Here is a 15,348-nt window from a genome sequence, read left to right as displayed (position 1 = left end):
TTAATGTACATTTACAATACACTGCACTTCTGTGCTACACTTTTTGTCCCCATTTCCCTGTTTTATAGAATAATATTCGTCTCTGACAAAAAATTGATAACGTTGTCTAATTAATGATGATTCATAATGTCTGTCTTTGATTTGGAAATCAAATACAAATCATATAGGACAATGTCTGCTCCAGCCCCACACTGTGTAAAGCACCTGCCACTAAGAAACACATGGTAATGTGTATATGTTTGTGCACATATCATATATGTGTATGCTTGCATGTTCTTGCGTTGTTCATTGAAAAACCTGGTGAAAAACAACTAGTTTTCCACTTTGTGCTGGCTCTATCAATACAGCAAAGCAGGTCACAAAGACGTAAGAAACATCTTACTGCATTTATTAAGAACAACCAACTCTGGTAAAAGCAATTATATGACAGAAAACAATCAAAAGTCATTCTTCAGTATGTCTCTTTTTTGTGAAACTAAATTTCCACATATTTTTATGCATTAACACCTTTGTTTTGGTGAACATGTGTGTCTGGTCCAATGTCCACTTTTGCCAAGTTGTAGCCAGTGTTATTGGCAAAGAGAGAAATGTGTTCCAGCAAATGGGATAATGTACAGCCTAACGATCAATTGGCTCCAAATACTGTTTGCCTAAGCCCCTCATAAAAAAACTGTGTTGTTCACACACCATAAATCCACTGGTCCAGTCTGTGGCTATGTGCTAGAGAAGAGACACTAGGTGTGTGTGTGTGTGTGTGTGTGTGTGTGTGTGTGTGTGTGTGTGTGTGTTTCTAAAGGCACCAAGGGGACTTTTATGATGGTCATGGCAGCCACCATGACGGAAACCCCGCAGTTGGCTCAGTTGCATCAGCCCTAATTCTCGAATAAAGATCATAAAAATGACAGTGCTGTCATAATTTCATGTTATGCACCAGACGACTAGCAATGCAGCATGTGGAACATATGAGTGTGGTTCGTCTGGAAAGTGTGGGTCTGCGATGGCCTCGTTCTGGCCCATTTGTGCTTAGTCAACCGACGACATGTATTTGTCACCAAAGGGAGCCAATGCCAGATATGTATCACTTCAGTCTCTAGGCTATTTAGGTCAGTGATATACACTCTCTCAGATCCTGTCAAAGTTTATTTCAGTGTCTTAATAAAAAAAGATGTACTTGTACTTGCATAGTTTGCATGTTAGGTCAGTCTCATGTCATGTCTTGTGTTATAATTGCAATATACTTTTACTTTTAATTATCACTTTTCATTATATAGATTCAGCCATTTAAATAAACTGTCAATTGGTAGTTGATAATACAATTAAGGTATTAACCACAGACCACTGATTGTTGTATCTGAATGCACAGTGCTTGTTGTGCACAGTGGTTGTTTCACTCTGTGTGGCTCAGTGGTGGCCTGTGCAGAAGCTAAATATACAGTGTTTATTTGCTAAAGAACCCAGTTCACTCTCCTGTGGTGTCATGAAGCTCTGGAGGTGTATGATACATCACAACTGCTTTAAAAAACAGCACATTTAAAAGTTTTTAATACCCTGATAAATCTCTCTGACAAGCTTTAAATGGAGTTTCGCCCACACGTCAGCTGACATTTATACAGCCATGTAACTGCAGAAAAATCATTTAATAAATGGAGGGGGGAATCCCAGCAGACTTGAATGCCTCCTCAGGGTTCTAGAGACTGAGTAGCGCTTCAGGATGAGCTCAGTCTGCAATTTATCTAGTCAGGACTTCAAGTAATGCAGTCTCCAACTATGGCAGTCCTTTCGTCTCACTTAAAATCTTGGTTTCCACTGATGGCCGTTTTTGCAGTGGTATTTTTGTGTTGATCTGAAAGCATTTGGCATAGTTTGGAAATGCAACAGGTGCAACAGTGGAAGTCAAAGCAACTTATAAACTTCTTTCTTAAAGGTCGATAAGTGAAACACACAAGATGGCATAAAGCTATGTATCACATGCTACAGACCCTATATAGTGCAAGATCCAAAACAGTCACCATTTTTGGTTCTCTTTGAGTATGTGACTATTAACTGGTATGATATATATATTTGGTATGATATTTGTATCATATTTATGATAACTGATAGATTCATTCCCTTACTGGATTTTAATGAGATATTTTAATTAGATTCCAATTATCTATCACCAATGATGATCATGATAACTATTACTCAGTCTTGCATCTGAAGTATAGTTCAATATATTAATATATTTGCATAAAATACTGGGACTAAAACATGCTCATCTGAACAATTTTATTAGTGTATTAAAAAGAAAAAAACAAAACCCATATTAAATCCCAAAGGATCCAATCACGCATGTGCCTTATGTTTTCTTGTATCTATTGAGGATGTCTGCCAAAGCTTTAATTTTAACTATACATCCCATCACTATCACAATCAACAACATCAAAGCACAAAAATAAAAAAAAACAACACTGAATTCACAGCACTGCTAAAGCTGAAGGGGACAACAGCGTTCTGGCATATGTTGCTCCTCTTATAATTACTCCTGTGTAGATTCTGAAGTGTCTTTAGTTGATGTTTAAATGAAGAGAAGTCTGTAATTTCACATAATTAGAGACAAAGCAAGCATTAAGAGGATCACTTGCCTTAAGTGTCTCATTTGCCTAAAATGACACACCACAATCAACAACCAAGATTAAGCCCTAACTCACTTTTAATATTGTGTCTTTGTCTTTAATTCTTTCTCAGTCATGTCTGCTGCTATGAGTGCGCATGGAGAAACCTTTGGTGTTCATTAAACTTACGCTATATCTGACAGTATCTATGTTTCTCTTAAGCTTTTGCCAGATCACATCTCTGATCTGGTGTGTGTGTCTTCACTAGCTGACCAGTAGTTCCAGAATGTAATTAAAAATGAATTAATTAAATGAAAATTATTTCTGTAATTAAGTTCTTGGACAGCAAAGGGAAGGAGTGGGAGAAGAGGGTGGTGGATGATTTGGCCACAAAGCTTGTCTGCTCTGCTGGAGAGGAGTTGGAGTGTGTGTGTGTGTTTCCAAGAAAGAATGAACACTGCAGTACAATATCTCCTTCTTCCTCCTCATTCTTCTGCTTTAATTTTGCATTTCTACCCCATCATCAGCTCCTTTACTGATTCCTTTCATACTTCCTTCTATTTCACTGTTTCACTCGCTGCTCTCCTTCTCTTCCTTTGTCCTCAAGCTCACATTTTCTCCCTCTTTCCGACTTGCTGTATTTCTATTGCGCTGTGCACTCTTTCACCTCTCTCCCATGTGTGTCATTCCCTCTCCTCTGTTACCATCCAACAACTCTGTGCAGATTTCAGTGAGGCACTGGGTTCCAAAACACAGTATTTACCAGGACAAACAAAATCAATACCCCCCCAACGCAAACACGACACACAGGCAGTTCAGCAGATCTGCCAATGATGCTGGCTCATACCCTGCAACCGAGTTCAGCGATTACAGAGCTGAAACGACAAAAAAAAATCATCCTTTGGTCGTATCAAATCTACTACAAATGGCCTCCAATACCATACCTGACAACACTCAATACTTCTTTTTTACTTCAAGGCTAGATGGCACGACTCAGTACTTTACGTTTATTTGTTTGATGATTTACAGTACCAAATGTGAACATACATATGACCACAGATTTTAAAGAATAGGATCTTTGGCTGCAAAATAAGTTTGAAGGAAAGATAATAGAGCAAAGTGTGTAAATTGCAGGTTTCTTAGCAATACTTAGCCTACTCTTGCACAAAACAACTCTAGGAGAGGTTCCACGTGAATTAAGATTTGCATGGTGTAAAGGACTAGTTTGACATATTTGAAATGCAGTTACTAGTCCTGATCAAGATTCAAAATGTACTTTTTTGTCTGTCTTCATATGGTAAATGATGAGTGTTAATTAGACCCTGGTCCTGACCAACAAATACTCTGTAACATCACCTCAAGAACAACAGTGAGGCACCATATTGACCACATGGACATGACAGTAGTTCTCTTCTCATCTAACAGTCACCAAGGAATAGAAACACATTTACCTAAAAGGCCAAAATATTCCTTTGAGCTTGTTTTCCCTCTGCACAGATAACTCATCTGTCTAGGTTTTACTGCTGTTACTGTTACCAGACTGAGATGGAAAAATCTGTAGTAGTCAATTTGGTGGATCACTTGCCTGTCTTTCAACTTTGACTCAATAAAAATACTACTATGTCAAATGTTAAACTTGCGAACATTTCTAAAGTATTCTCCATCCTGGTTGTAATTCTCTATGAAACAGAGAGAACTGGCATACAAAACCAGAGCATAGCCAGAGTGGTGTAACAATAAATAAACACTATATGCTGGCACATTAGAGTTTACCACTGAAGTGGTGTGAGTTACTGTAAGTCGCTGTCTAAGTATTTCCAAAACATTTTGGACATGAGAGGTGGAGGAGAAAGAGAACTCAACAATATCATGAAAATGACTAACCTCTGAGGAATCAGTACTGTGTCTAAAGGTGTCCACCCTCAGAAAATCCTGCCTGCCTGCACATCTAACATGAGCATCTAACATTAAGCCCCTATTTGAATGCTCACAGCTTGTCGGAAGGCTCTTCTAAAATGACCACTTCAAGGGTACTGTTTGTGCACTTGAGCCTACAGGATATTAAATCCACTAACTCTAACAACAACATGCTTAGACAATCCAAACGAGCAGCCAGTTTGCTCTCCTCAAACAGTTCTCTTTTTTCTTTCTTTCCATAAAACTTAAATCAAACCCCCTCGGTATCCTCTGAATGCAACAGTCAATACTTCGTTGATACTGCAGCTCAAGTATTGTGTAGCGAGAACATCCGTGGGGGCCCGTAGTGAATAAAATGTGCCTGTTTGTGTTTCTCCAGCTGGGCTGATCTGAAGCGACAGAAATTCAACCAACAGCCAGAGTGTCTCTCAGGAGACAAGAGGCTTCAGATGTCGGCAGCAGCACCATCGCTGCAGCTGTTAAAATTATCTGGATGAGAATGGCGCTAATCTACTACCCTTCATGGAGACTTCACGCCGAATTGAGGACATAAAAGGAAATAACATGCGTTCCTCTTTTGAGAGAGGGAAGACTGATGGAAGGGGGCAACACAGAGAGGGAGGTAAAAGGGGTCAAAATTGACGAGGAAGGAGGACAAGCAAAATAGAGTGATCTCTCCTGTTGTTCCCAAAAGCCAGTCTGATTTCCCCAATCACTGTATTGTTAGTATTCCACCTGATGTGTGCAGACACAAGCTGGTAAATAGCTATAAAACATACACTCAGCAGTAAGCACATCGAGAAGATACAAGAGCAAGATGCAGAAGTTCTCAAACTCTCCCGGGAAACATCAACTAAATCATTTTCTCTCATCATGTAAACCTGAGGCTCGTGTGCACGCTGATGTAGCAGAATCTCTACTGTAACTAGGACACAAAGCTGAAGCCTGAACTCAGCTCTTGGTGCTTTCTACCCACAAGAATAATCACAACATGTTCACAAGCACAGAGTGGATCATTTCTCAGAATTATGCAGGTGATGTCACATAAATCTTGTCATATTATTCACTGTGATTTCTTTACATTTGTTGGGTTAAACAATGTGGTTATGAAGCTGATTGTAACAGCTCACTGTCATGGTTGGTCGCTTTGTCAAGGTATCGCGAATTCTCTCACAAATAAAACTCCAACTGAACTCAAAAATGATTTGACAGCAATTCTAGCCACAAACATCAATAAATGCCAGGCATCACATATTTATGAATAATGTTTCATCTCACTAAACTCTGCAGCTATATGGCATATTATTGCAAAATGTCATCTTGCCTTTCAATAGCTCATCAGACTGAATGGGGGAAGTGTGTCATCACGTATGCTTTCAATGGCTTTCTCCCAGCAGACCGCAGATCTCCCTCTTTCTTTCTCCGGCTCCCTCTCTCTCTCGGGCTGGCTGACATTTAGACTCGAGTGAAGACAGAAGGACGAGAGGAAGTCAAAGAAAAGATTCTCCCCTGAAAAGGGATGCAGAGTCTCCTCTACCCTCCAAAGGCATGACCTGGTCAATGCCATCTGAAATCAAAATGGTTGAAGTTGCTCTGTCATCCATATGGGGGGAGGGGGGATTTGTTATGCAGACAAGAAACATTCAAGAGGGTCTGTGTGGACTCTTTTTTCATTGCCTTTCAATAAACTATTATTTTCACAGATTTATTGCAAACAACAACTCTACTCAATTCAATTCAGTTCAATTCAATGTATTTATGTAGTGCAAAATCACAACAACAGTTGTCTCATGACACTTTCCAATTAGAGCTGGTCTAGACAAAACTCTTTAATGTGATTTTTAGAGAGACCCAAGAAAACCGCCATGAGCAAGCACTTGGCAACAGTGGCAAGGAAAAGAGAGAGAGAGAGAGAGTGAGTGAGTGTGTGTGTGTGTGTGTGTGTGTGGGAGGGGGGGGTACATAGACGGAGATGCATAACAACAGAGTTTCTTCATCAATTCATCATTTAATGATGCATTTCAGTTCCATCTTTGAGTCTAATAAGAGAAGCTGCTGGACCCAGGTCATGTCTTAACATAAAGAAAATGCATTTGAAATACACCATGAATGCATTTTTTTACAAGACCCTGTGAGTGGCTGATTGGGGAATTCAACCTTCTTTACTCTCAGGATTTAAAAACTTGATGTACTTGAATTTAGATGATCCCTGCTTATCAAAATGACAATAACTAGAATTCCAGGCTTGAGGATGTATGCCTCCACATACAAGTCAAGTTGCAGTTTACATAAATGTCTGTCCAGACCCATGTGTAGTGAAGATTTTGAAGGAATTTTATTAAAAAGTATTACATGTAGTTCTTGGCAAAATGGAAGTTAGGACTTTATTAACCCATCTCAATCCATTGAATACTTTCCAGTATTTATATTTAGAAGTTTGAAGGGCTGATACAGAGCTGTGGGCAATGACAAGCAGTGACCTTTGACCACTAAAATCTCTTCTCAACTTGAATGTTTGTACCAAATTTGAAGAAATTCCCACAAAGCGTGACGTATAGGAACAAAAAACACCTGTGTGTAAACTCAATCCATAAAATGTGAAAGTTAAAAAACACAAACTTTGATTAGCATACCTACAACACACAGGGACATGCTTGCATTTAATGTCAAAACTGACAGACACTGAATTAATCCTTTAGATGTTTTGCAGGAACCTACAATGGCTCAGAGCGAAAACAAGATATTTGCCTCCCCACCGACAGATACAAACAGAGAAAAAGCAGGAAAGAGTGTGTAAGAAAAAAAGACAGAAAAGGAGAAAGCTTAAAGCCATGAACACTCACAAATGTAATCATAATACAAGCGGCTATTTATCTGGTAGAGAATGAGAGGGACAAACAGGCTCATGGTCGCAAACAAGCCTTGAGGGAGCAATGGCGTAAACACCCAACTTGCACAACTGGGCGATAATTCATGTTAGCACTCCCAAGGACAGTAAAACCGTAATGCGCACCAGCAGGCCTCATCCCTAAATGTTTCATAAAAATACAAATACTGCAACTCTATTCTGGTTACAGAACACCAAACATGTCCCCTGATGACGATGATAATATCTTAATTTTCACCACACTCATCCCAAGACTTCAAGTCTTCTCCTCCTACTGACGAGACACATCTCCTTGTGTGTAAAGTGTGTGTACTGTACTGTACTGTACATGTAGCAAGGCAGTAATGTCAGCAGACCAGTGTACTCCAGTAACAGACTTCATGCCTGCAGGGGCTTCCAAGGGTGCTGGGTGTCTCTCTCTATATCCTCCCCTGCTTTCTTTCTTTCCATCTATCTTTCTGCCTGACTGCATACTGTTGTCGCCCCCCCACCCCACCTCATGCTTCACTCCCATCTTCCATCTCCCTGTGTCCTCCCTCCATCCCTCCCTGCACAGCCAAGAGACATCCAGCTTCTCATAACTCTTCATTAGAGCCTTCCCAGGGACCCGCAGCTGCATCATGTAACAGAGCAAAGTCCGACTGCAACCAGAGAGAGAGAGGGGGAGAGAAAGAGAACTGAGCCCCAGAGACAATTAGCTCAGCCTGGAAAATAACATCATTCCCCAGTCCAGATTCTGTGTGTGTGGGTGCCGGCAGGGTGGCTGAAGCTGGCTTTGATTAGGGGCCCATACAGAAAACAAGCTCAAGCACTGAAGCTCCTGAGGTATTTAATGAAACAGAATGAGCAGAAAAATATATGCTGATATGTATTTGTGTGTTCACAGCAGGAGTTTTATAAAGACAGCAGAGGTAAGTCCATGCTACACACTCATACCCACAAAGCTGATGTGACACTCCAGGGAAATCCAGGGAAAAACACAGTGAGTTTCTCTGGGTGTCTTGTTAGAACTGACGTATTTACACCATTACATTGATTTTACAGTTAAACTGAGTGCATAGCAAAAGATTAAAGTGTTGAATTTTCAGATTTGAGTGTGTTTTGGTGTCTGGTAAAACTTAATAATATAAGATGTCTTTTAGGATGGATAAATGTGGCATTTTTGGGTAAATAACTGCATGCACCTTTTTTCTGCTTCCTGTTTGATTTAAAGAAAAGAAGAGAAAAGTAAACTTCTAAGAAAGAACTGTTTCCAGCATTTAGACTGACAGCAGGTTCTATGTTTTATATTGCTTCATATTAGTGTGACATGTCATACAAGCTTGACACATAGGAGCATGCCTGTGACCCAACAACAAGGCCCTGACCAAGGAGACACAAGCAGACAAATAATTCACTGTCACTTTGACAAGACTTGGTGTACGTGTGTATGCGCGCGCGTGTGTGTGTGCGTGTTTGCGTGTGTGTTTGACATGATAGGAAGCATCAGGTGTCCTGAAGGGTAATTCCACTGATAGTAAAAGAAGGATAAGGGAAATTCCACTGCACTTGAAAACTCCTTCATACAGAACCACACCCACATAAAACCTAACTAGTTCATCATTTTAAGAATGCATATACCACCCATCACAGGGTTTTCCCTCCCTGAAGCCACAAGGGCCTCTTTTGTCCTCAAAGGTTATATGTGATCAAGTCAAGTCTGTCTGCCGAGGTCATATTTTCACTCTCATCCTTATCTGTGTCCACACATCCTCTCATTATGCTTGTTTCATATGCCCTGGCATGTTTCTCTGCCCGCGGCTTCACTATATGGGCACAGCCGGCTGCCCAGTCCAGGTGACATCAGATTTAGGAAGGCTATCATGCAGGAGTAAAGAAAGCACAACACAGTGGAAATATATTTAATGTTTTGTACTGAAATGCTGTAATTTCTTTGCAAATATATTCACTTAATAGCATTTCAGTCAATCTGGCTTCTGATCGAGCTTTTTTATTTCCTCGAGGAAAGCTGTGTGGCTGTTAGGGTAAATGCTTTCCTTCTTTACCAGCATTAATAAAAAATCTGACACAAATGAGTGCTTTGTTGTATGTTCTTGCTGTTGAGCGTAAAAGCCAGAGCACAAATTGAATTTAAGTTATTTTTGATACTCCTCTTCAATGAGGCCAGCAGTGGAAGAGCTGAGTATGAACAAAGCACTGTGCAATTTGAAGTGCAGTTGGCTAACTAATAAAGATAATAACCTTAATGACTAATATCACTGCCACTGAATTTACAACAACAGGGCTTTACAAGCTGCCCTGCTGCTACAAAATTCATTCTGTCACATCCACATCTTAGACAAAAGAACATAGACTGTAGGGGATTGTACTGCTGTCGAAATGCCAAATCCACACTCATGAATCCAAAGTTATTGCCTTTTGAATAACAAAGTCATAAGCAACACATTTGTGGTATATCTGAACATAGCAGGACACGTCATTGTTAAGAGTACATGTGCATTTGCTTGGAGGTGATTTTTGGTGCTGCTGGTTTTGACACCTAAGAGATATAAGATATAAGAGATATAACAAGGTGTTTAGGACATAGGCTAACTTTTCCATAGGTTCAATCTCTTTAAAATCTATGTCCGTTAATACACATGAATACATACAGATGTATTTCTCACTCTCTCAGTATATATATGTCTATCTATATCTATCTCTCTCTCTCTCTATATATATATATATATATATATATATATGAGAACAGAAAAAGCACATCACACTTTAATCTTATTACTAAGCCTCTAGGCACAGAAATCTACAATACAATCCACAGCAATGTAATTTTATAAACTGTCAACCCACACTACTCCTTAGTTCTGCCAATCCTCAAATGCATTAAAATGCATATCAGGAGGGTAAAAAGCACTAAAGGACGTAACTGCACAGTGAATGGTAATTACTACATAGTATTTAGAAATAACAAGCTGTGCTGAAAAGCCTTTAGCTCAAATTGTTCTTCTTTTATACCCTTCACAGCTACTTCAGTGTTCCTGCATGCTAATAAAATCCATCAATGATTGATGTCAGATGTTAATCATGAAGCATTTGTGTATCTGGTGTTTTTTCCAAAACTAAAGCTGTATGGATGTAGGCTCTGAGACAATATAGGAAAACAAGTTCATCATCGAAACAGTTCAGTCTCTTAAGAGTGATTTTGCCTCATAAGCTTGAATGCTCAGAACAACCACACTGTCACTGTTCATAAAGTTGCTCCAATCACAACTAACCTCTGTCTTACTGAATTTTTTTTTTTCAAATCTATGTAATTAAAGTCTGCTAAAATAACTTTCGGTTTACCGCATAATCAGAGAATGAAGACAATAACAGACCTCCACTGTTGATGCTTTGAACGCAATGATACAAATAAATAAATCTAGAGTGACAAAGACGCACAAGAAACTGAAACATATTCAATATTCAGCACACCTCAAGTATCCACGCACAAGCATCAAATTCACACAAGCATGGACACACACCCACACACAGAGCAATCAGCGATGCCAAGACAGACATCTCACTCCTGCTGACACCCCACCCCCCACCCCCCACAAGACTGAAGACGTCTCTTCACCGCTGTCACACTGTCAAACCATCAAGATGAGACAGAGGAAGACGGACAGGCAGGATGAGAGAAAATCAAGTGTGTTACAGAGTGGGAGAGAAATGCAAAGACGTCTTCCTGAGATAAAAATGACAGGCGCAACAACAGTCTGTGATTTTCTGAGGGCAGTTAAGTCATGCTTGCTCTCTAATGTTTTGATGCTGAACAGGGACGCAATGAAACAACAGCTGGCCTCACAGTCCCAACACAAGTCAGAGCCAAGTGGAAAAGTCCTGCTGATCTGGGACGAGTTACTAACTTTTAAACAAGACGGCGAGGAGAGTGCATGACTGATCAAGTGCTGATCAAGAACAGTAAGTTATTGTGTTGGCATTATGTTCAAATGTGCGTATGAGCAATTAAAAAGAACACATTTAGTACAATTAGCTTATTCTGTTCAGTCAGGGTTACTGTAGTTGTGTCTGAAATGACTCCTTTCACTACTTTTGTATTAAATAGTCATTAGTTAGTGAAATTTCAAGAACGTTTATTTTGCACCAGGCAAAGACTAAATGTAATAAAAATGTTCAGGATTGGAGCGAAAAAAAAAAAAAAAAAAAAGGACACACACACACACACACATTTTTATGCTTAATTAGAATTGTTTTCCTTCCCTGCTTCCAACTCTTTGTTGAGTCACTTAAACAGATTTTGCCACAGCTTTTTGTAAGTTACAATGAGTTCCCCTCTAACTAATCGTAAGGTTTGTCAATTCTCCACCACCAGTACAGTCTAGACTGTTTCAGTAACATATGTCTTCAGCGTTTCCTATTGCTTAAAGTCTCTTGTTTATGAACGCTTTATCCCAAACTCATCAAACTAAACAAGAAAAGCAATCGTTCTGTCTGTTCTGTCACTTTAACATGATTTTTGACTCGTTACCAGTGAGGAGGATGCCTGCAGAGGGATGCTCAACAAGTAAACATTAGATCAGAGCTAGATTTGTGCTACCCACCTGTTTTGTCTACATATTCATAAAGAAGACACAAAACTCCACACATCCAAGGGCCCACGGATATTCTAAGCTTATCTACATAAATATAGTGACAAGACAATAAAGAAGAAAACTAGCAAAGCAAGGGAGAGTAACATAAATGTAATGATTTACTAGAAAAGCTCTTGATGTGTCCCTCAGAAAGTGAACTTGAAAATTAGGAAGGTCATCATTACAGATGTATGTCATAGCAAGTCTAGTATGTGTAAATATGTAAGAACATAGCCAGTCACTGATTTCTTCTGTCTCTATATTTTGGCATCCTTTCATAGACACAAATGACACATTTGAGTTTAATATACCGTTTTCATTATTATTATTAATATTATTATTAGTAGTAGTAGTAGTAGTAGTAGTAGCAGTATTATGTATACTTCAATTCAAACTGTATTTTAATCAACATTTTCTTCTGATGCAAAATGGTGCCTCCTGTAAAGCCAAATAACTTTTTCTCAAAGTGTTCAGTTACATATAACTTTGCAAAATTCACACCCAAAATTACAGTGGACGGTAGTCAGTTGTCCACAGCATTTCTGAGGTAAGGTTGAGGCCCCCAGCAGTGTTTCTGCAGCCAGCAAGGGCAGTCTTAATGAATAGCGAGATACATGATAAATGTGGCCATATGGTGGAGCCGGCTGGCCAAGCCAGGGGTGCTAGATGCCTCTGCTAAACACGCACACACACACACACACACATCCTCATACCTTACTCTTTTTACTCCTTAGCTAGAAAATAAGAGTCATCACACAGTACAGCTCGAGACAGCAGCAGGTAGGGGTTAATGATCTCCAGGTCCTTTGGAGAGATGGAGTGTTATGGCCTACTGTGAAATTATCACCACACTTCCTGTCAAAAAGTTTCACAGAAGTTGGAGCGAGGACACAAACTAACTGTGGATGAGCCAGACTGTCACTCAACAGCGGTGACTTTTTAATTACAAGCATTGTATGTGCCTCAGTGCATAAATGCAGGAAGTCTTCCTAATTTATATTTGCTTCTCCGGTGATTTGCTGAGTGTGTGTGTGTGTGTGTGTGTGTGTGTGTTTGTATGTGTGGGGCTTAACTGAATCACAGCAGATGAAGCCATATGCTGTCCGTCATACTTTGTCAGCAGACATTTTCGTGTTTCCATTCCTCTGCTGCATACAATACCCTCTCCTCTCTCTCTCTCTGATTACTATTCAGCACACACACTCCACATGCTCATGGACTGTAGCTCCAGAAACGCACACACGCATAATCACTAACTAGCCTACAGACATGCACACACAAACTTTATGCATATTCAGACACATATACTTAAACACGCAGTGAACAAGCCATTGTTCTGCTTTCATAGCAGATGCTATCTCTCTCTCTAATTGGCTCAGCAAAAACAAAAGAAGGGCCCTGGATGCCCTGCTGCGGCTATGCTCTTTCAGTCTACAGGGATGCCCTCTGCCGTATCAACACATACACAGGGCTGTGGATATGGCTGACCTCTGTGCTGTCTGAAGAATGCCAGTTCTTGATTACATGGCACAGTTTCAGGGTCTGTATTGAATCAGTAAGCAGGCAAGAGCACTGGACTTGAGAACAATTTTGAAGCACAACATGAAAACACCCTGTGGGTTGCCAAGATCAGACCAAAAGAGATCTGGTGAACTCTACATGCAAGTGCTCTGAGGCTAAGTATCTCATACAAGGTGTGATATACAATGTTTGGACTAGCCATTTTCTGTGTTCATCAAATTCCACTCTTTCTACTCCCATCTCCAACAAAACTTTATGACACCATTCATCCCAGTGCAGCTTGACAAGATATTGATGGCCAATAAGCCTTCACAGCATCCTGGCAATACACGGCTGTTAAACCTCCCCTGAGTTTTGAAAGGGAAAGAGAGAGAGATACTGGAGTTAAATCTGCTGTAGGTGTACTTTGCGTTGGTGCAGTTTAGTTCAGCACTGTGAAACAACTCAGAGACAGTGGTGTGATATATGACTGTACTGCTCACCGAACTTAACTTTAACTGCAGTAGTGCAGTTGCAGCTGATGGGGTGTTATATTGCAGAGAAAGGGATCATAGAAGGTATGTCGTGACCCCAACATTGATTTATGTCATAATGGTGATTAAAAATAGGTGAAAATGTTCTACTTTGCCAAGAGACAAAGGTGAGTATATTCTGTATGTTTGTATGCTCAACCCATTTAATAATGGGGTTTGCAAGACAATAAAAAACAACTCTATAAGACTGATACCATCTTTTGAATCAGTCTCATATACCATTGAATGTCTTATTGTCACCCCATATAATCAGTGGAGTGCCTAATGCACCGGTGCAATGGCCAAGTAAAATAACAAAGAAATAGCACCCTCTTCTGGCAGAAAAATGAACATAACAGGCATCTGCCGTCAGTTCAAGTCTCTCAGTTTAACCAGTGCAGATATATGGGCAGCAGATGTTTATATCAAATACAGACATGAGATGATCACAAAGCACAACTGTAATCATAAACCAAAAGAGCCCACCCAGTACAGCAATGTCAATCTGTTATAAGCTGTTGTGAAGAGGTGGCTGCGGCAGCCGTCTCAGTTTGAGGAGGTTTAAAGTCCTAAAATTGTCAAAAATGATTAAGGACCAAGTGACTGATTAATCATTTCCAAAGAACAGCGAGAGCTCGACTTTTCCTGGTCCAGTCTTTTCCCATCAACATCTAATTACACGGCCTGCAACATAAATAATTCATGCAGCACTTTAGGACAAAAACATGACAATCAACACAGCCAATCTGCAACTTCTGTCATTACTAATTCAGCATCTGCTGAATGCTTTTCTACCACTTTTTATACTACTTGGCCTGATTACAGGATGCATGTGTTCGTGTGCGCAGTGTGAGTGTGCATCTGCATATTACATGTCCAAACAATTTATTATTAAACCATTTCCCCTATTCCTATAAATACAAGGGGATTTCTTGTTATAGCTTTGAATTGGTTGCTAAAATTGATTCAAGCTGTCCTCGCATTCTAATGACTACTATAGCTTACAACCAAATGTAAAACGAATTAGATTTTTCAAGTGACCATTATTTCTGTAATATGTTGTCATAGAACTCATGCTTGCAAACACATCCCCAGTGCTCCAAACAAGCACTTAATTTGGGCACTGAACTAGCACATGCATAATAATGACCTTATTTGCATATATTATGTCAGTCTGTTTAGTATGTTAATGCTCGGTAAACTTCTGGGTCTGATCGTTCAGCAGACATTCTAATCAGAAGTTTGTTAATTGGTTACATTGATTCCCTGACACTTGTTAATCTACT

Source organism: Scatophagus argus, chromosome 9 (genome assembly GCF_020382885.2).
Source record: "Scatophagus argus isolate fScaArg1 chromosome 9, fScaArg1.pri, whole genome shotgun sequence".
Taxonomy (NCBI): Eukaryota; Metazoa; Chordata; class Actinopteri; family Scatophagidae; genus Scatophagus; species Scatophagus argus.
The sequence above is the reverse complement of the archived record's forward strand: the minus strand, read 5'-3'. Positions refer to the sequence as shown.